General features: G+C 45.4%; 1 protein-coding gene across 1 annotated transcript in view; it reads left to right on the forward strand.

Annotated features, from left to right (window-relative positions):
- PACRG (parkin coregulated) overlaps nucleotides 1-21,391 on the forward strand; it is a 1,191,188-nt gene that overhangs the window by 703,905 nt on the left and 465,892 nt on the right. The window lies entirely within an intron of this gene.

Here is a 21,391-nt window from a genome sequence, read left to right on the forward strand (position 1 = left end):
GGCTCTCTTCTCGCGCATACAAACCCACACACTGTGCACATCTCACCCTGAGCCTGATATAAGTCACTGAGTCATGCTTCTTTGCTGACACACTGAATGTGTCACACTGCTGTTGCTTGGGTTGCTTGAGGGAGAGACAGGAAGGATTCCAGCTATTTGCCCTCCCTCTCAAGTCATCTTGCTGCCCAAAATACCACTTTAAAAGACGGACATTTCAGTTGGTGTCCCAATATCAAAGAGCCAGAGGACAAAATGTACAATAATGAATGATTCTAGGTTTCAAAATTGTAAAGTCCGTTCAGAAAACATTTATTGCAGTAAATTCTTGCCTGAAACTATCGGTATATTAAATATAGAACCATGCTTTGCATAATACTGAATATTTACTAGTCATAGATTCAGTTTATGATAAAAAAGTATTTTTACATTTTCCCCCCAAAAAAGCTCATAGGCAAAGGTGTGTCAGCACTTCTCGTTAAAGAGATTGTAAAAATCGAATTTGCCTCACATTATGTGAGTGTTGCCTTTCTACTGAATGGTTTCTTAGGCAGTGATAGTTTTGTTAGCGTCTTTGCATAAATAGTAGGCAGCACTTTTTATATTGCTTTTAAACTTGTGGAAATAGTTCCTTTTGTCATATTCAAACTCACTTATGTATTAAAGGAGCAATTTACATGGTATGTAATTATTTTGACTGTTAAAATAGCACATTTGAAGATGGAAGCTGCATATATCTCATAGCACTCAAGGAATCTCGATTGAATACCATTCTCCCTTATGGTGATTCTTTTATTAAATCTTTGTGATATGGGTGTAGCTGCCTCAGTTCTTTGCAAAGATTTCACATTGCTCCTATTCCTATTGAGAACTCAGAAGCCTTGTCAGTAGAATTGGCATTTAGATAATATTTTCTCACCAGTGGTCTCCTTGAATTCGCAACAGAGACTCCCTCTTGCATAGCAAAAGTTGACTGTGAGGATCCCGACCCAATGGTACACTAAAAACATTACATGGAGGCAGGGAAGGTGCAAAAGGGGATACAGAAATGTTGCTGGCCTCAAAGACCACCTCACTCTCCTTTCCATCCCAACCACCAGACTTGGTCCCACCAACTCAACTCTGGAGCAAGGACCTCTGCCCTGGTAAAACAAAAACAAGGATCCTGAACTGGATCATTCATCATTTAAACTTTTCTCAGGATCCGTGCGTGCAGTAAATAGAGCTTTGAGTCTGTCATCATTAACGTAGAAAAATGTATGAGCCTTTACTCTGTTCCACATCGATCCGTTCAGAGCTCACTTGCAGCACCCCTGTTGGGTATCACTCACTGCTCATATATCATATTCCACCCTATAGCTTCACATCTTACAGCTTACTGCTCCAGCTTTATGTCATATTGGTTCTTCTATATTACTTAATGTGGACATAAGGTGATTTCAAAGCCTCCACCTCCCCTTCCGCTTTCCTCACTCCCTTTCCCCCTTTGTCTTATCATCTGTTCCTGAGGCCTCTGCCAACACAATCTGTGCTGTCACTCTCTAAGAGATACGTTTGGACCATCAACTGCAAAGATATGGAAACGAGAAGAAAAGAATGGAGGTCTCGGCAGACTAACCCAACATCTCCCAGCTACCTCACTGGTATCCTTTCTAACTGAAACCTCCAAGTGAACCTACAGCTCAATAAACCAAAATCTACTCTTCACCCCAAATCCTCTTCTCCCCATCAAGATTTCTAACCTTCAATTTCCTGACACCTTTTTCGAACTTGCTCCCTGTTATACTATAAGCTATACTACTGTTGCAGATTGTTCTGACAGCCCTCCTCGCCCACTCAGAACTTTATAGCAACTTAGAATCAGAGCAGCCCACTCCTAACTCCTTTAACAGTTCCTTCCTCTCAGGATATGGGTAAACATGTATGTAGGTTATATTTAATATGTGTATGCATAGTTGTTGCATATTTGTTTGTCCTCACTCACTCATCACGCACTGTGAAATATCCAAATTCTCAATGTATTTATCCACTCTTGTGTCCTCTTGTATGGCTCAGTATCAGCTGCGGCCCGTGTAGTTTAGAGCGGTGTGGCCCGATATGGGGGTATTTCAACAGACGACGGGAAGGAGAAATTATTTATTTATTTAATTTCCCTCGCGGTTGTCTGTCGAATCCACCCCCAACGCCGCCTCACTGCCCCACCGCTCTTACCTGCACAGGTCACAGCTGCTCAGTACTAAAACTAGCATTTCTGATACAATGCTCAGATGGCAATATAATATATATACTAATACAAACACAAATTGTACAGATTGTTGAACGGTATCATGTATTTGAGTGAATAGTTTCTGCAGCCTTACTGCCCCCACAATAGCAGTAACCTATCTCCAGTATTGGATCGTTCATAGATTCACATGCTCAAATCATTCCCCATCGTCAAAGTGGGAGTCCCACGGTATAATTAGAAAGCAGTACAAAATTATACAGATAGTCTAGAATGGCTAGAACACATTCACTTCAATAACTTATCCACATCATTTATTAAGAACCAAATTTCAACCAATCAGGTGACAGCACCCTTTAGAACACTCCCACAGTGACTTTGCTCCCTCAGATTTTCTCCTGCACGTCGTGTGATGGGAGTCTCTCTGGCCTCTGCTCAGTTTGTTACAAATGTATTCCTTATATAAAGACTTTTCATCAGAAAGAACATTCATCCTGCACCTGTCATGATCTGACTACTTACGGTGTCAGAATCCACAAAAAGGGACATTTCAGACCTTGTGGAACATGTGGGAAGAAAACGCTACACTCATAAGACCCACACAAGGAGTGTATTTACTTTCTCCATTCTTCACAGAAAGTAAAGGATTGGAAAAAATATGACACTGAAGGATAGAGAGGAGAGGCTTCTTATTTGGCTCCAAAAACTGAAATCTAAAGAGGCTCCTTTTTCTGAGGAGGACAGTGAGGAATCTGCAACAACAGAGATGAGGTCCTGAAAAAGAGACAAATGACATGATCAAATACCTTCAGAATTACCAAAAAGGCACTGAAAAAGAGCCATCCAGCTTATAACATCAAGAGAATGCTCTCAGAAACCGAAAAAACAGAAAGTCTCCAGAGAAAAAGATAAGATCTGAGCCTACCACTCCTTCACTTGATCTGGCATTACATATGAAGAAGTCATCTTCGTCGATGGAAAAATCACATTTAAAATTGCCGACGATGGCAGTGTCGTCATCATCAACACCGACTATGATGTCAACATCAAATCTAAAGACGACGATGTAGACATTTACATGTATGATACCGTCGATGACAACCACATCATCCTCGTTGCATTTAAAGGAAAAATCTGTCACAACAGCGACTTGCAAGTCTCATTTAAAATTCTCATTGACGATGGCAGAGTCGTCATCATCAACATTTACATGGACGATGCAGTCGATGACAACATTGACGGCACCGTCAACGAGAGCACCGTCAAAGACAACACTGTCGATGAAGAAACCATCGTCAATGATAAGGATTGCAGTTGGGTCGGCTACAACATCGTCGTTGACACCCTCGATAAGAGGAAAAATGCAGTTTGGCCATTTAAAGCCTGAACACACCTCCCTAAGTAAAGTCTCTCCTCTCCCACAACACACACTTACTGGGTGTGGAGGATTCAGAGAATGAACGACCTTTTTTGGAACAGCAATTAGTCCTTCCAAATTAAATGTGAAATATCAGGAGGAAGATGACATAGACTACTATGAAGACTAATATTATTCATCAGAACCACAATAATATGTTGAAAAGATTGCTCCATTGACAGACCAATACCAACACTATGGTCATCATCAGCGTCAAGAGGGAATAGTTTAAATGCCAGTCACTCTAGTAAATGACCTTCAAAGTATGTTGCAGAATTATTACAGGAGGTTTCGAGGACCTACAAAGGCTGTATCTCCATCACAGCCAACAACATCACCACAGTCCTCTCAAATGCAAACTCCCACTTCGCACACACAACGTACTTTACCTATGCCCATCACACCTAAAAGGACACCAACGTTAAACATTGCAGAGCCACCTACAGATGATGCAATGTCTTCAGATGGGGATAGAAAAGAAGAGGAAATTCTTGACAATCGATTAACACCCAATGACCAGCACCACAAACGGTAGACTCTCCCTCGGTTGACATTGGCAGATAATTTGATGGAAATGGCAGCATATGGATTGCATATAACTTTCAGAACCCTACTAAAAAAAGCAATCAGAGCAATCTCTATCGTAGATTTTATTTGGGAAGAAGGTATAAAAATAACCAAAAAAAACAGCTGCGGTTTCTGTGGTGTTACCTAGGCTGGATAAAAAATAAAAAGCACCAGAAAATTTGCCAGCATACTTAATTGGTTATCCAAAACCGGATTCAGTAGTAACACAAGCAGCTTAATGTCGATCCAAAAAATCCAACCACACCCATTTCCACACTGCCTGATAGAGAAGGTTTCTGCTTGGACAACATAAGAAAGGTTTTTCCACTATGTCGTTGACTACTATTCCAGCTGCCAATTATTTGGCTAATCTCGGCCGGTATGAAAGGCAAATGTGGTCAGACATTCCCACATACATAGATCTCTTGCCTGAAGATGTGAGAGGAAAAGCAAACAAGATCCTAAAAGAAGGGGAAATAACTTCCTCTGAAATGATTGACCATGCATTGCACATAACGTTAACAGGTTTTCGCCAGCTGGTGGAAGCTACTGTTCTCCGGAGTCAAGGTTGGGTGAAAGCAACATTTTTCAAACCATAAATCCAAAGTAAAATGTTAGACATGCCATATGATGGAGAAGCACTGTTTGGCAAGCATATGAATGATGCTTTGCAGGCAATTAAAGCTACAATCCTACAAAGAAGGATATCAACCATATAGATATCAGCAATACCAGCCCTTCCAACAGCAATATTGACTTTCTTATCCCCAACAACAGTTTAGAAAGCCACCAACAGTGGCTTACAGCAAACAAACTCAGAGAAGGAAAGAACCTTCTTAAGGAAGGGACACTGATTGAAAACAGTGATAATTTGATGGTGCCAGTTACCCCCTCCTTAACCCGGAAACATTAATATATACATTAATGGACACTGATAACCGAAAAGTGGGTATTAGATCTAATCACCTACGTCACACCTTGGAATTGATTCAAAATCCTCCAAATACTCCCCCCTCAAAGGGAGAATCCCCTCCTCCACTGCACCTGTTTAAGCAGAAAATATTACCCATGATCAGGAAAGGTGCATTAGAAAGTGTACTGCTCACCCAGAAAGGAATGGGTTTTTATTTCGGATTCTTCTTGATCAGAAAGAAGACAGGAGAGTGACGACCCATTTTGGATCTGTAAAAGCTAAACAAATAACTAAGGAAACAATCCTTTTGCATGGTTACTCAGCAAGACATCCTGCATCTTCTCAATCACAGGGAGTATATGTCACCATTGAATCTCTAGGATGCCTACTTTCATGTCTCAATCCGCCCAAAACATTGCAAGTTCCTAAGATTCCGGGTGGCCGGCACTCATTATCAATTCAAAGTTCTCCCTTTTGGACTGAAATCAGCTCCCTGTATTATCACAAAATATTTAGCTTCAAATGCAGCCCATTGAGACAAAGGGCTTTTCAAATATTCCCATACCTCAACGATTGGTTGATAAAAGCACCAACTTCTCATCAGGCAATGAAGCCTCTCTTACACTATTCAACAACCAGGGCCTTAGAGCCAACCTGCAGAAATAATCTCTCAATCCTTCGACAAAGATAACGCTCTTGGGAGCAGTTCTCCACACATTTCAAGACAAAACATTATTGTCGCAAGAAAGGCGCATAAGACTCAAGCTCTTAGCACAGAGATTACTGAAAAGAAAGTTTGTTTCAGTTGACCAATTCAGGTCACTCCTTGGAATTATGTCCTCTTGCATTTCGCTAGGCCACCACAAAATATCACCTTTACAAGAAGAATTGAACAAACAATGGCTTCAAATTCAAGGGTCATTCGACAATGTGATACAAATCACTCCAAACATGAACACGTCTTTACACTGGTGGATAAAGAATGCAAATCTGTCCATAGGATTAACATTCCTACCTCAGATACCCAAATTTGTGATTACCATGGATGCGTCCCTAGAAGGGTGGTGCGCTCACCTACAGGATTTGAGAATCAGTGGAAAACAGACTCCGTAGCAAATGAAAATGCACATCAGTCTGCTGGAAATCAAAGTCATAGCACTGAGTTTTCAGTCATTCCTATCCAGGACAAAAGGTTCATCAGTATTGATTCATACAGACTACACCACCAGCATGCATCATATAAACAAAAAAGGGGGGGTACAATTTCACCAGCTCTATCACAAGAAGCACAGGCAAATTGGAAGTTAACTCTACAACAACAGATAGCAATCAAAGCGGAGCATGTTCCAGGATCAATTAATGTTCCAGCAGATACGTTGAGCGGAACCAACAACAGCTGTCATGATTGGGAGCTCCACCAGGAAGTTCTGGACAGCATTTTCGATTGCTGGGGCAAAACAAACCTAGATCCGTTTGCGGCACAGGAAAATCGAAAATGCTGATTCTGCACAAGTTGGCACCCACATCAGGGGTTGTTGAGGAACACTTTTTCGATCAGATGGTCAGGTGAATGGGCTGCAGGAGTGAACCTCCGATGGCGCAAGCTGCACCAGCGTAACACTAGCTGCTTCCGCACCAAGCGGAAGGAACTGTGGCACTCGCCTTACCCGCCACCAACAGCGCTGCCGACTTCACTCTACATCCCTGGGCTCTTAGCGGTCTACGTCCAGGACCAGCGTGGCCCCCCACTCGGCTCTGGCCTGACTGTCAAGGGCCTGACATTCGTTGGGGTTTGCAGCAGGGGGAGTGATACGGTCCGATACGGGAGCCGCTCAACCTTCTGCAAAGTTCCCTGAACGCTCCTTGCTCGCTCGCTTCACCCTTGTCGTCACTTCCTCCACATGTGTGTTTTACTTGTCTGTCATATTGATGAATATATGTTTTTTTTGTTCACAACATAAAGACAATCTCTCACACATGCTTTCTTAACCCTTTCCATGCGCCCGTCGGCCAACGGCCATCGCGAGCACTACCTCCGTAGTGCAGCGCACGTCCGTTGGCCGACGCGGCCCCCCGCGCAAGAATTTACCCGCACTGCGGCAGATTTTACGCCACGGTCAACGGGTTAAAGAGGCAACACAAATGCTTGCCCTTTGTCAAAAGTGTCTAGTGTGTGATGTTTTGCTGTCTGTGCCTTGTAAGTTCTCCATTTAAAAAGCAGATATCATCTTCTGACTCCTTTTCATAACATTCTACTGTGAGGGCCCAGCTTAATTCTGCTAATCCAGTCTGTTGAGCAAAGGGGTTCAGCAAAAGATTCTTACTTACAGCTTTCATATTTTTGTATCAATCAATCATTCATGGCATTTGTAAAGCGCACTACATACCCGCGAGGGTCACAAGGCGCTGGAAGGGGAGAGAGCTGCTACTGTTCGAAGAGCCAGGTCTTGAGAAGTCTTCTGAAGGTCAGAAGGTCTTCGGTCTGCCGTAGGCGAATGGGGAGGATGTTCCATGTCTTGGCGGCGAGGTGGGAGAATGATCTGCTGCCGGCGGTCATTCTTCGGATGCGAGGGACGGTGGCGAGGGCGAGGTCTGCGGAGTGGAGCTGGCGGGTGGGGGTGTAGAGGCTGAGTCGGCTGTTGAGGTCCGTTGGTCCGGTGTTGTGGAGTGCCTTGTGTGTGTGCGCGGGTGAGGAGTTTGAAGGTTATCCTCTTGTTGACAGGGAGCCAGTGTAGGTCTTTCAGGTGGGGTGTGATGTGGCTGCGGCGAGGGATGTCGAGGATCAGGCGTGCGGAGGCTTTCTGGATGTGTTGAAGCTGTTTGAGGAGTTTGGCCGGGGCTCCTGCGTAGAGTGCGTTTCCGTAGTCCAGTCTACTTTTGACAAGGGCCTGGGTGACTGTCCTTCTTGTTTCGGTGGGGAGCCACTTGAAGATCCTGCGAAGCATGCGGAGGGCGTTGAAGCAGGAGGAGTAGACGGCATTGACCTGCTTCGTCATGGAGAGGGTAGAGTCGAGGATGATCCCTAGGTTGTGTGCGTGGTCCATGGGAGTGTTCCTAGTGCAGTCAGCCACCAGGAGTCGTCCCAGGCCGAGGGGGTGGATCTGAGGATGAGGACCTCCGTCTTGTCCTAGTTCAGCTTCAGTCGGCTGATTCTCATCCAGTCGGCGACAGCCTTCATTCCTTCGTGGAGGTTGGTTTTGGCGGTGTGGGGGTCCTTGGTGAGGGATAGGATCAGCTGGGTGTCATCTGCGTAAGAGATGATGTTGAGGTCGTGCCGTCGTGCGATGTGGGCGAGTGGTGCCATGTAGACGTTGAACAACGTTGGGCTGAAGGATGAGCCTTGGGGTACGCTGCAGATGATCTCGGTAGCTTCTGAGCGGAAGGGGGAGAGGTGGACGCTCTGTGTTCTGCTGCCGAGGAAGAAGGAGGTCCAGTCCAGGGCTTTCTCTTGGATTCCGGCGTTGTAGAGGCGTGTTCGTAGTATGCGGTGGCAGACCGCGTTGAAGGCGGCTGACAGGTCCAGGAGGATGAGGGCCGCGGTTTCTCCATTGTCTAGCAGGGACCTGATGTCATCGGTGGCAGCGATGAGGGCAGTTTCGGTGCTGTGGTTGCTGCGGAACCCGGACTGGGATGGGTCCAGGATGCTGTTCTCCTCGAGGAGGCTGGTCAGTTGTTTGTTGATGGCCTTTTCTATTATTTTCTCCGGGAATGGGAGCAGGGAGATGGGTCGGAAGTTCTTGAGGTCCTTGGGGTCCGCCTTGGGTTTTTTGAGTAAGGCGTTGATCTCTGCGTGCTTCCAGCTCTTCGGGAAGGTCGCTGTCTCGAAGGAGATGTTGATGGTTTTCTGGAAATGGGTTGCGATGGTGCTGCTGGCTTTGTTGAAGATGTGGTGTGGGCAGGGGTTGTCCGGTGATCCGGAGTGGACGGTGTTCATGTTCTTGATGGTGTCGTCGTCGTTGATGTTGGTCCAGGAGATCAGGCGGGTGGTGGTCGTGGGAGCGGGGGTCTCAGTGGTTGCCGGGGTGGTGGCAGTGTTGAAGCTGCCGTGGATGTCTGCAATCTTGCAATGGAAGAAGGTGGCCAGCGAGTCGCACAGGTCTTGTGAAGGTGGGATGCCGTTGGTGTTGGAGCTGGGGTTGAAGAGTTCCTTCACGATGTTGAAGAGCTCTTTACTGTTGTGTGCATTGTTGTCTAGGTAGTGTTTGAAGGAGGTCCTTTTGGTGTATCTGATGAGGTGGTGGTGTCTGCGGGTGGCGTTCTTGTGGGCGGTGTAGGTTTCCGGTGTTCGTTCACGGGTCCAGGTTTTTTCGAGTTTTTGGCAGGTTCGCTTGGAGGCCTGGAGGTCTTCGGTGAACCAGCTGACTTTCTTGCTAGTGTGGGTGTTGGAGGGGTTCTTGAGGGGGGCGAGGCTGTTGGCGCAGTCATTGATCCACTGTTTGAGGTTGCTGGCGGTGGTGTCGGGGTCAGTCGGATCTGCGGGTGGGTTCCGGGCGAGGGAGGTGGAAAGCTGGTCTTCGGTGACTTTGCTCCAGCAGCGGCGCGGCATCTGTTGGGTGCGGTGGTGCGTGGTGGGTTTCCGGAAGGTGAAGTGGATGCAGCGGTGATCGGTCCAGTGGAGCTCGGTGGTGTGGTTGAAGGAGACCTGCTAGCTTGCGGAGAAGATGGGGTCAAGCGTGTGGCCAGCGGAGTGAGTGGGTGTAGTGATGAGTTGTCTGAGTCCGAGGTTGGCGAGGTTGTCGATCAGGGTGGAGGAGTTGGTGTCGTTGTTGTTCTCGAGGTGGAAGTTCAGGTCCCCGAGGAGTATGTAGTCCGTGGAGGCGAGGGCATGTGTGCTGACGAGGTCAGTGAAGGAGTCGCTGAACTGTGTTCGTGGTCCAGGGGATCTGTAGATGAGGGTTCCTCTGAGGGTGGTGTTGAATTCGGTGTGGATCTGAGGTGGTTGGGTTCTTTGGTAGGTGGGATGGCAGGCCGGATGCTGGTGAAGCTGCAGTTCCGGCAGGAGAAGGGTCCTTGGGTGCGCTTCGGGGCGGCCAGGCAGCAGGTGCGTGATCGTCCGGCGTTGAGTGCATGGAGGGTACTGGGATCGTAGCGGAGACGGGCTTCGTGGCGTTCGCGGGCGCCAGGGGTCCTGGCGCTGGGCGTGGTCCAGGCACGGACGGGCTAAGACGGGCTTGCCTTAGGCGCGCCAGCTGCGCGCCAGCGGCGTGCCCGCTGCGCGGCCACCCAGCGGCCGCCATATATGGGGAGGAGGGAGGGAGGAGCAGCTGGGAGGTGGGAGTCGGGAGGTAGGGGCAGCGAATGGGCAGTCGGGGGTGCGGGGCTGCAGGGGATGCAGCCGCGGGAATGGGAGCAGAGACGGCACGGGGGCAAGGGCACAGAATCATGGGGCACACAAGAAAAACGGGGCACAGATCAGGGGGAACACAAGAACAACGGGGCACAGATCAGGGGGAACACAAGAAAAACGGGCACAGATCAGGGGGAACACGAAGGAAAAACGAGGCACAGATCAGGGGGAACACAAGAAAAACGGGGCACAGATCAGGGGGAACACAAGAAAAACGGGCACAGATCAGGGGGAACATGAAGGAAAAATGAGGCACAGATGATGGGGAAGACAAGAAAAACGGGTCACAGATCAGGGGGAACACAAGAAAAACGGGGCACAGAGCGGGGGCACACAAAGGAAACGGGGCACTGATCAGGGGGAACACAAGAAAAACGGGGCACAGATCAGGGGGAACACAAGAAGAACGGGGCACTGATCAGGAGGCACAGATCTTCAGCAGCGGCAGCTGGGGCAGGGACAGGACGCACAGGTGGTGCTGTGCGGAGGGGGAGCGACCGACCCAACAAGGTCAAGGGTCGTTCACCTCACCGCGCAGCAGTCGCCATATATGGGGAGGAGGGAGGGAGGAGCAGCTGGGAGGCGGGAGTCGGGAGGAAGGGGCAGCGAATGGGCAGTCAGGGGGGCAGGGGATGCAGAGGCGGGAACGGTAGCGGGGACGGAGGAGCAGCTGGGAGGTGGGAGTCGGGAGGCAGGGGCAGTGAATGGGCAGTCGGGGGTGCGGGGGCCGCAGGGGATGCAGCCGCGGGAAGCAGAGACGGCACGGGGGCAAGGGCACAGAATCATGGGGCACACAAGAAAAACGGGGCACAGATCAGGGGGAACACAAGAACAATGGGGCACAGATCAGGGGGAACACAAGAAAAACGGGCACAGATCAGGGGGAACATGAAGGAAAAACGAGGCACAGATGAGGGGGAAGACAAGAAAAACGGGTCACAGATCAGGGGGAACACAAGAAAAACGGGGCACAGAGCGGGGGCACACAAAGGAAACGGGGCACTGATCAGGGGGAACACAAGCAGAACGGGGCACTGATCAGGAGGCACAGATCTTCAGCAGCGGCAGCTGGGGCAGGGACAGGACGCACAGGTGGTGCTGTGCGGAGGGGGAGCGACCGACCCAACAAGGTCAAGGGTCGTTCACCTCACCGCGCAGCGGTCGCCATATATGGGGAGGAGGGAGGGAGGAGCAGCTGGGAGGCGGGAGTCGGGAGGAAGGGGCAGCGAATGGGCAGTCAGGGGGGCAGGGGATGCAGAGGCGGGAACGGTAGCGGGGACGGCACGGGGGCAAGGGCACAGAATCACGGGACACAGATCAGGGGGAACATGAAGGAAAAACGAGGCACAGATCAGGGGGAACACAAGAAAAACGGGGCACAGATCAGGGGGCACACGAAGGAAACGGGGCACAGATCAGGGGGAACACAAGAAAAACTGGACACAGATCAGGGGGAACACAAAGGAAAAACAGGGAGCAGATCAGGGGGAACACAAGAAAAACGGGGCACAGATCAGGGGGCACACAAAGGAAAAACGGGGCACAGATCAGGGGGCACAGAACTTACTTCAACAGCAGCAGCAGCAGCTGGGGCAGGAACAGGAAGCCCAGGCGGTGCTGTGCGGAGGGATGGCGACGTACCCAACAAGGTCAAGGGTCGCTCATTGCTACATTAAGGGATTTTCCATGTAGGCTTTTAGGGCCAACACATTCATAGTTGCCCAGCTATTACCAAACACTCATAAATATAATCCGAATCTACTTTGGCCTGTTATTTATCTGTTTCAGTCAGCCCTTGACTGTATTAACCATCTCTGACTTGTAAGATGATGTATACCACTGAAAAGTCCCACGGGGGATTAAAAAAATCAAACCTAATTTCTATAACTTGGAAAGCTAATACGAAAATCGATTTTGCTGCTTGGTGGATCGGTGTTTGCTTTTATCATTACATAGACAGAAACAAGGTGGATAAATGCCAACACTTTTTAAAGAAGAGAACTTATGTGGGGCTCATTTACTACGTATATATGAAATCGTATTGCAAAATTGCTTATAACTTGTTTGAAGATGTCGAGGTTTGTACAGCGCCTTAATTATAATATTCTTAAAGGTTCCAATGTATTGTTATATCACCTTCATTACATGCTTAAGTTTTGTAATGGATTTTAATGTAATACATTTTTGATGTGTATATTCTTAAAACGTGTCATATCATCTCATTATTCTCTTCTAACACCCTCTCTTTTCTTCCTCACCTCTCTTTTTTTCTCCTTTCATTTAATACTTAAAATTTAGAGGATACCTATTTCTACTTCAGTGTATTGCTGTCAAAGTTGTATAGTTTAGTGGGTAATAAATTGATTATTGGATTTTCTTTTTGTTCTACATAGCGATAACTTTATGTACATTGTTTCGTGTTTTTCTTATGGATGGTTTATTTCGTCTTAAATAAAACGTAGTAAACGAAAAAATCGAATCTGTTTGATTAATCAATAGTCTTCCATACACATCCAGTCCTTTATGCCTTTGAATCAAAGACCATGTGAACGCTTAAAACTAAAAGCTGCAACGCTCCCTAAGTGATAAACCTCGCTACTTAAAAAATAAACAGGCCGTGTATCTCAAATTAAAATCATCCTGTTCACAGCAATTTCTTTCCTATCGTGCTTACAGTTAATGGTCGCAGATAAACAAGTTCCCGAGCAATGTATTGATTTGAGTTTTTGTAATTAAACCTTGACACTGAATTAAAGTAATATGGATAAATGGGTCTAACCATAATTAACTCCCACCATTTTGCATTTTGCTAGACACGGTAGTTTTTGTTTCCATTCTAAAATCGTACCACTTTGTGAGGCAGGGAACACACACAGCTTGTGATAAAAGAGGTCTTTTAAAATAAAGTGCAAATTATAACGTGAAATGCTGTATTTCCTTGTAAATTTAAGTACAACAGTGCTCATTGCTGACACAGCTTCTAATATGTATTTAGGAATAGCTTTTAAACGAAAATAAATCGGTCATTGCTGGTAGACAAATTCCTGCTCTGGTTTGTAAGCCAACCTTTGTGTGCATTCTAGTCTGTGTAGTTCATGTGGTGAGTACGTCCATAGGCTATTAGACGGAGTCAGGGACAGACTGGGAACACAAACCAGCCCTGGCAATTCAGCTGGACCGGCCCTGGGGGGAGGGGCACACGGGGTGCTAGTGAGAAGCACCTCAACACTGCCACTGGCCGCCTTAGCACAACTGCTGCCACTTTTGTTACAGGGAGCCGATATTGCTGCACTGCTGCCAAACTGGCCACTGGTAATAAAATCGGCTCCCACATTTCCGGTCCACCGGGAAAATGCCCGGTGCCCACTACGGCCAGTCCGGCCCTGGACGGAGGTGTAAACATGGATCACAGTTCAGACTCATCGTAGCTTTTACTTCTTGCCCACTCTAGAGGCATACCCACACACCTTTTGTCAAAGCTGTGCCATACCAGACACAAGAAGAAGTTGCCAGTTATAAAAGTCAGCTGTGAGACTGGGCCCTACTCCATCCACTGATTTGATTGGTATACGGCTAAAGTGTGTCACATACCATATAATCTCTTCATGGTGCTAAAAACAATGAATTGTTAAGAGAAAATACAGATTCTTAGGTCTGCATGCACCAAAGACTGACTTCGCAAATAAGGGAAAGAGGCTGTTAAAAAATCTAAAAAGATTTCAAGGCTTTTCTTTAGTTCAAAAGATTACTTATTTTTCACAAGATAAGCAGCAGCACATTCCGAAGGCTGAGACTTAAAATGGTGAACTCTCTGCCATTGTATTGCAAATCCTAAAACTGGGACACAGAAAATAATAGGTCAGACCTAGACGAAAGAGTTCTTGTAATGAGAACAAGCATTAGCAAAGCCTATTAGTTTTGCCTTTGCCAATGCTGGTTTGTAAAGCATTTTTTTTAAGTAAAGGGAAAAACATTTCAAAATACTAGAGGGAGAGTAAACACATATCTTCAGATAGTTCAAAACATTTTTTTTATTGTTTCTTCAAATTTTCATAAACAAAATACAGAAAACATAGCAGCTTTGTTACACATTTGTTACAAGGATAACCATAGCTCCATAAGGTGGGTGGGGTGGGGCAAGTCTCAAGCAGAACTGGGGAGCATCCATACAGCTTCATTGTCAGAGAAGAGAGCCTAGCCCACCCATCCCTCTCCTCCTTCTCACACCGTAATCTCCCATAGAGTGATGCATGTGCAGGACAAAGGGATGGGGGGGTCACTATCCGCATGCCCCTCTTCTTCATCCCGGTGCCCAGTATTATCATCCAGTACAGCCAACATATCAGATCACATCTCAAAGTCCATCTCCGCGTGTTCATCCATTCGCACCTTCCTCAGTCAGTTCAAAACTTTACATTGAATTCAATATTTTCAATCTCTTTATATGGCCTGCTTTATTTTTAAAATACTTTCATTCAGGAAGCTGAAGATTATTTAAAAAGAAAAAACGAAGTGTCGGAATTTAAGGAAAAACTGCTGTGTTGGTTGTAGTTGTGGTGGAGTGTCGTTTAATAGATACAGTTGTAGTAGCATGTGGCATGTTTGCTAAGTAGTCGTTAACATAATGTATTTTGTCACTTTGATCTTGTGGTATTAGAATGTATTCTGTTGTCTCGTGGTGTATTCTAGTATATAAGCTTTTGCTTCTGAGGCCTTTTTAGGGCCGTAGCAGAGAGGCTACCATTGGGGAAGGTAGAGAAAGGGGCAGAGTTCACGTCAGACGGGATCCATAGTAGAACAGCTCCCCCAGAATAACTTGGAGCAAGTGTAGGGCCCCCCCAATAAGACCTTTCATAGTAATAAACCTGTCTGACTATGTTCTATCAGAGGTGGAGAATCAGGTCCTTAATAAAGTGTTGGGTTTGTACCAACGCCACAGCATGATCCTTTTAAATGCACAATTGAGTTTCAAGAAAAAATGCGCAAGATCTGCCCCCATATATTTTTTACTGATAAACCTAAAGACCCTCCGTCCCTTTTGTCTACAAAACTCCATAGACCATCATCCTTTTGTCCCCCCTTCCCTCCCTCTTCAGCTATGGGTCCTGAAAGAATAGTCTTTGAACAGCTGGTTCTTGATGAGATTTCAGAATTGGAACAAGCTGGTCAGCTATGCCATTTTCAGAACATGTCTAAAACGGACTGGATGCAGTTAAATCAGAGCATAATAATACAATCCGCTGACAAGGGGGGAGGGCATAGTGGTGTTGAACAGAAGGGATTAAGGGGGAGAGGTCCAGAGGTTGCTAGGGGTGAGAACCAACTATACACCCCTTATGAGAGAGCCTAATCCAGAGCTACAGGGCATCATACAATCCATGGTTGAAGAATCAAAAGAAATTAAGTGTATTACAAACAAGGAGGCTGAGTTTTTGATCAACCCAACACCACGGGTACCAGCCTTCTATATTTTACCTAAGATCCACAAGCTGCAAAGCCGCCCTCCTGGTTGCCCAATTGTGTCAGGGATCCAGTAACGCCGATTAACCAACCTGTATGTAAGAGACACTACAGACATGTTGAATCTGTTACAAGACATTGAATATGACCCCACCACCCACTTTCTAGTCACACTTGACATGGAATCGCTGTATACCAGTACTCCCCAAGATACCACCCACATTGCTGCTTCTAGGGCTCTAAGGGCACAGGAGAGGTTCTATGATACTCCTCTGTTGTTTGTACTGAAGTGTAAAAAACTAGCACTATTGAGAAACCTTTTATATCTAAAGACCAACTTTTCCTGCAAGTTTTGGGGACTTCATTGAGAGCTGCATTCATCCCAAGTTTGGCCTGTTTTAATTATATCATTTTTGAAGACAATATCATCTTCCACTAATCTAATGTGTAACGCTCCAAACTGTGTCTGGAAGTGGTATAATGATGACGTGTTCTGCATCTGGTCAGGCACCGAGGATGATTTGTTGCCGTTCTTTAATGGATAACGGAGTGACCCTTCCATCCATTTTACATGGTCCATCTGTAGGGACACAGCTGTTTACCTTGACCTAGACATAACCTCTAAGGGGTCAAAGCTGTCCACAGCAGTCCCTCAAAAGCCCACTGATAGGAATTCACTCCTGCATTACTCATCTATCCATCCCAGGGCACTGAGGGACAATTTGCCTGTGGACCAATTCTTCTGCTACCGAAGGAACTGTACAGAGGTTGAAACCTTCTGCTGTCAATCTATAATACTTGCCGCATATTTACAACAACGGGCCTATCCAATTAAGGTTGTTAACCAGGCTTGTACACCCTGCTCAGCTCTCCTGGAGAAAAACATGAAAACCAACAATGCTTGCATACCGGTGGGTTTGACCCACTGTCAACACAAAATCATTTGAATAAACTGGCATTTGTTACGCGTTGACTTTATTACAATACAACAACTACGGTTTGCGTTCCTTCGGGCTTCCAATCTAAGGGATAGACTAAGGGATAAACTTGTCCACTCCTGTTTTAAGGACCAGAAGGAAACTCCTTGAATCTACCATCTGGGCTCTTCCCATGTGAAGGATGCAATGTCTGTAAACTCACAGTAGCATCTCAGGGTGTTGAGGAATTAGCGCACTTGGTACCAGAACAAGTTTAGTAATTGCAACTCCAGTTTCGTTATATATAGACTGACATGTAACCATGGCTTGCAATGCATTGGCCTTACTACCCGGAAGGTTAAAGTGAGGATTCAAGAGCACATCAGTACCCTTATGTCAGGGAAACTTCCTACCCGGTTAGTGAAACATTTTCAAGAACAGAGGCATGGCCCACTGGACTTTAAATGGACGGCCGTTGAGAAAATGGATCAGAGAAGTGGGGGAGCAGCAAAGCCAGACAAGATCAGCCAGAATAAGTTGGTTAAGTGGAACAAACTGCGGGGCTGACCCCAAGTGAGGAATATAGGTCCATATGTGGGGCTGTCTGTTGGTACCCATTCAGTGAGAGGGGCCGTTGTCACTCTTGATTGCACTATTTTTGTAGACTTGCAATGTAGTTATGTGCACAATAAAGGCACATATTTGTATGAATGGAAAAGGTATGCTACAGCACCGTTGATAAATGCTGAGTTCCTCATCGTAAGTGTTTGGGGAACTATTAGCTCTCCCCCCCCGACCTCCCACCTATTCTTATATGTCAAGAAATACAAAACACATGTGTAACAACTCTTGCACAATGATGTGTCTAAATTGTTTTCATCCTGGTAAAATGTATTGTTTAGGCACATCAACTCCCCCAATAAATGTAGGGGCCCGTATCTTGTCTAGAATGAAACAGGGCCGGTTTGTAATTGCAGTACTACTGTTGGCCTAGAGTTGAAGGGGTGTAGGGACAACTATATTGGACAAGAAGGTGGTGGGTCATTCACGCTATACAGGCATTATGTAAATGTAAATAGACCTTTGTAGAGTGCAGTCTATCACTCCGAAGAGCATCATGGCGCTGTACGGATTCCTGAATAGAAAATATGTAGCTGCTAGGGAACAAGGAGTTAGATAAGAGTTCTACAGAGTGCATTGGAGGATGAAAAGATCCAGGTTTTTAGGGCCTTCCTGAAGAGCGTTTCAGATTGGATCTGACGTAGTTGGTTGGGGAGTTAGTTCCATGCTTAGGTCCTATCACTGTGAGCGATTTGCCTCTTTTCGAGACATATGTAAATGCTGGTGGTTTTAACTGGTTAGTGTTAGAGGATCTGAGACTCCGGGAGGGAATGTAATTCGTGAATCTAGGTCAAAGGCAGTGTGGTTCTGAGGAGTGAAATATTGTGAAAGTGATGATTAGGATTTTAAACAGAACTCCTTTATTCTCTTCTATTATGTGTTTTGAATCTATCTTTGACAGTCCTGGGAGGTAGTCAGTCATCTGAAGAATTGCCTGTTCTAAGACATCTATCAGGCAGAATACAGAGTGCCCTTATCCAAAATGGCGCCCTTCGCCCTGACGGGTCACATTCTAGTTACTACATGTCAAATGCCAGGGCATGTTGATTGGGGCCACCAAGTTCATATGAACCAAGATATCTTCGTCATTTGCATGCTGGCTAAATTACACTACAAAATACTTGTCAATAAATAGTTTGTTTTCTATAGGACTCGGAGCTGAAATATGCTGCAGCCAAGTGCCCCTCTGCTGTGGCACAGAGAGCAGAATTAAGGGCCTAATGAAGAAGAGACAGATACTTTTCACTCATTCTAGGTACACGTTCTACCTCAAACTTCAGCTGACTGCATCAGCCAGACCCTCCCTTAGTACTGTGAAAGCATTTATCTGCTAAAGCCTGTTCATTCATGCAATAAATGTAATGCATGAGACAAAGCAGCAAAAAAACCTTAATGTTTGCTCTTTTGTTCCTGGCAAATATATACCTCTTGCTGTACTTTTACAGGCAGGCAGGGAGGAGTGAGGAATAACACTGAGAGCTTAGCAGGATAGGTAATTGGGGATTGGGAAACGCAGCAGATGAGGGAGAGAACAAGAAAACACACACACTTCCATGGATTGCTAATTGGAAATGAAAAAGTAGTTCCCTGAATATGAGCAGTGAAAGGATACAAGTCATCTAAACAAAAGAATGGTAAAGAGGCTATGCTCCAGGAAAGGGACAAGCACAAGAAGAGGAAAGAATGCCATTTAATAATAAGTATGCAAATGAGAGTGACCAGAATGCCAACAAATGGTAAGCAATTGGCAGCTGTAAGCCCACTGTAAATTGTTTTGGTATCGTCAACAAGAAGTCTTTTGACAGAGAGATAAAAACTATCTGCAGGCTAGACCTAAAAATAGCTCACCTAGCAAGCACGGGCGTAACACAGGCCCCCGCAATCCCTGTGGTGCGGGGGAGCCCCAAGCTGCCGGGGGTCCTCTCAGCACAGTTCTCAGAGCTCCGGATTAAATCCAGAGCGGGGGGGCCTCTGTGTACTTTGCATGGGGGCCCCCCTCAACGTTTGTTACACCACTGCTAGCAAGCTAGCCCAATTTTGTAAGAAGCCTAGAGATTCATACACAAACATTTCACATAGACTCTAAGATGAATTTGGACTCAATGAATGGCTCTACATGGTCAAATTTCTGTAGAATGGGCACAGTGCGAACTGAAGTTTTGCAACTGTTATTTAATGTGACAGTAATCAGTTTGTTAATATATACAAGAAGCCACCACCTTAGGTTCATTGTCTCTAGCAACGAAAGTCAGCATTTTCCCAATAAGGTGTAACTGGAAGACTCATGCTTAAATGTATTTTACTCTTGGAGTTTAATAAGAATTCTTGATCTAAAGTGACTCCCTATGATTTCACCTTTAGAACATGGTAGGGGGCTCGCCTTTAGAAGAGGATCACATATTAACTTGCTTTTAGTTGCAAGCAGGAGATCTGTGGTATTATAATTTAACTTAAGAAAGCTAAAACACATCGGACTGATTCACAAAAGCATTCATGAGAATGGACAGTAGTGCTAGATAAGCACTCTTTTATGTACCTATTACATGCTTTAGTGAATCAGCTCTGAAACGCCAGACTTACTATTAGTGAAAGTGCACAGGGAGTAAAATCCTTTCTATTCTATATGTACTTAACAATTGTATATGAATATTCTCTGAATATTCCCATTTTATTACCGCTTTAGATGTTTCGGGGCCAGTTCACAAAATCCCCACAAAGTTTTGGATGGCCTCCAATCATTTGCTCAGATTGAAAGCAGAACTGAAAACTTCCTAATCAAGGCAAACAATTAGTTGTGTAGGTTGGTATCTCAGTATTGATTTTTAGCCCGACATAAATAAGCTTGATACACTCAAATATATTTCAAGAAATGAAACTACCAGAATATTGTGAATTAAATATTCTACCATTGTGAATTGAATATTGTGAAGTTTGAGTGCATACATGGATAAATATAGGATTGCCATTCTAAACTCCACATATGGGTACATTGGCAATGTATATCTTCAAGTAATCTTGATGTGGAGTTAAGAGTAGCAAAAGTATACTTACCTTTACAATATTTCCGTTATCGATGATAAGGCCATTAAAAATGGGGGAATACATTTCTGTACTGAATATTATGTCATACAACCATAACAAATACATTATTTACACAAGATCTATAGAAGAAGGTTAATAGAAAGTACCCCAATAAACTAAATGCCAAGGGGAGACTAGGCCCAAGATGTTTGGCTAGGCATACAGATCACAGAACTATTGCCATTTTAAGAGATACAACTAATGTTTTGTCCATTGCTCCTTAATATGATGATCACCCAGATGTACAATGCGAAACCAGGGATCTATGAGTAGCATCAGAGGGTGGGGGAGTGTTGGGGACTCGTTCTTATGCAAGATGTTACTGTAAAATTGTGGACGCACTGATTTGTTGTCATGATGTGATGTTTTTTAATCTTACGAAAATCAATAAAAACGTACAAAAATAAATAAATGCCAAAAAGGCCGAAGGTAAAGCAATTAATCAAAAGGTCTGGAACTCCTAACCAAGTGCTATGGAACTGCACTAGGATTTCAGAAGAAGCTGGAGTAATGGGTTCACACAGTGCATGCAGCCTGTGGATTACCAGAAGCTAACAATTGTGGTCATACGGCAAGACTTCCTGTGACAGCTTCATAGGCTCTGCTTGAGCTCTGTAATCTGTCCCTTCAGGACAGGTGACTCTTCTACAGAGAATGCCCTGTATTTAACCTTCTGTGCCTGGGACTACGATTCTCTCATTGCATTTTTGAAAGAATCCCTGGAATGGTTGGAGAACAATAGCTGGCACCTCTTAAATGTTGACTGACTGAGAGCCATACCCACCTGTACGCTTATAAGTGGATTCAGGAAGGTTTATTTGTGTCCACAGCTTTTAGGCGATTAGAA

Source organism: Triturus cristatus, chromosome 6 (genome assembly GCF_964204655.1).
Source record: "Triturus cristatus chromosome 6, aTriCri1.1, whole genome shotgun sequence".
NCBI classification, from domain to species: Eukaryota; Metazoa; Chordata; class Amphibia; order Caudata; family Salamandridae; genus Triturus; species Triturus cristatus.